We start from the raw sequence: 1009 nt of genomic DNA, 5'->3' as shown, positions 1-1009 counted from the left end.
TTAGTTACCCGTGGGAAATATTCTATCATGAATACTTCTTTACAGTTTAATTATTTGATACTATATTTTCTTATCCTTAATTCCTACATACAAAGGGACCCTGAATTGTTTAAAACAGACATATTTAAATGGCTATGCCTACAATGCATAAGACACTATGTTAGATGTTTTTAGGAAAGCTCTATAAGGTTTTCTTTTCCTGTAACTCACCAAAGACCAAGCTGCAGAGTATAGTTCTGCTTATGTTAAATTAAGGTACATATTCCAAAAATCTGGTTTTTTTTTTTTAACTTAGAGAAACCTTAGAAACCTTATAAACTTACAGACACACTTGGTTATGTAAGCACTGCTTTGTAAATCACTTTATTACAAAGCAATTCCATAGTTAGTCTTCAGTTTGCTGGTGACCTGTGATAAAATGCATTGATAATCCTATCATTTCATCCTAAAAATTACCCTAACCCTCGCATAAGCTTGACTTGCTAAACATTCATCTGAATAGTTTTATTTTACTCATTCATGACTTTAGATGAAAAACCAAGTATAGATTAAAAAGATTTATTCAGTTTGGCCCAAAGATGGGAATTGGTTTGTTTGTTTTCTTGAAGAGACAAGTTATTTTAAGGCAGTTATTACATATGCATCTAAAGTGTGTTTGCTCAAGTAAGGGTGGGGAGACTCATTCTCTGGATTCCCATCATCATTTCTCATTTTGGAATCTGCCCCTGAAGTATTTCGAAGGAAGATAGGTTCCAAGAAGCCCAGGAACTGTAAATATGTCAAATTTTGAAAGTCACATTGTCCTTTGCAAGTCCTTTGCAAATGCTCAACATTTTTAAACTTTCTCAAGGTATTCAATCACAATGTACACATGTATAAAGGCATATGTACATGTATATGAGTTTATGTATATATGCATGTATGTGTGTGCACGTAAACAAACGTGCATGTTTTCTCATCATCTTAGGAAACTTTTGGCATCTCCTTCTAACTCAATTAGATAGAAAGC

General features: G+C 33.1%; 1 protein-coding gene across 1 annotated transcript in view; it reads right to left on the bottom strand.

Annotated features, from left to right (window-relative positions):
- Window positions 1-1009, bottom strand: part of DYNC2H1 (dynein, cytoplasmic 2, heavy chain 1) — a 522114-nt gene that overhangs the window by 197441 nt on the left and 323664 nt on the right. The gene's annotated exons all lie outside the window — the stretch shown is intronic.

This window comes from Propithecus coquereli, unplaced genomic scaffold, assembly GCF_000956105.1.
Source record: "Propithecus coquereli isolate 6110/MARCELLA unplaced genomic scaffold, Pcoq_1.0 Scaffold6, whole genome shotgun sequence".
Taxonomy (NCBI): Eukaryota; Metazoa; Chordata; class Mammalia; order Primates; family Indriidae; genus Propithecus; species Propithecus coquereli.
The sequence above is the reverse complement of the archived record's forward strand: the minus strand, read 5'-3'. Positions and strand labels throughout refer to the sequence as shown.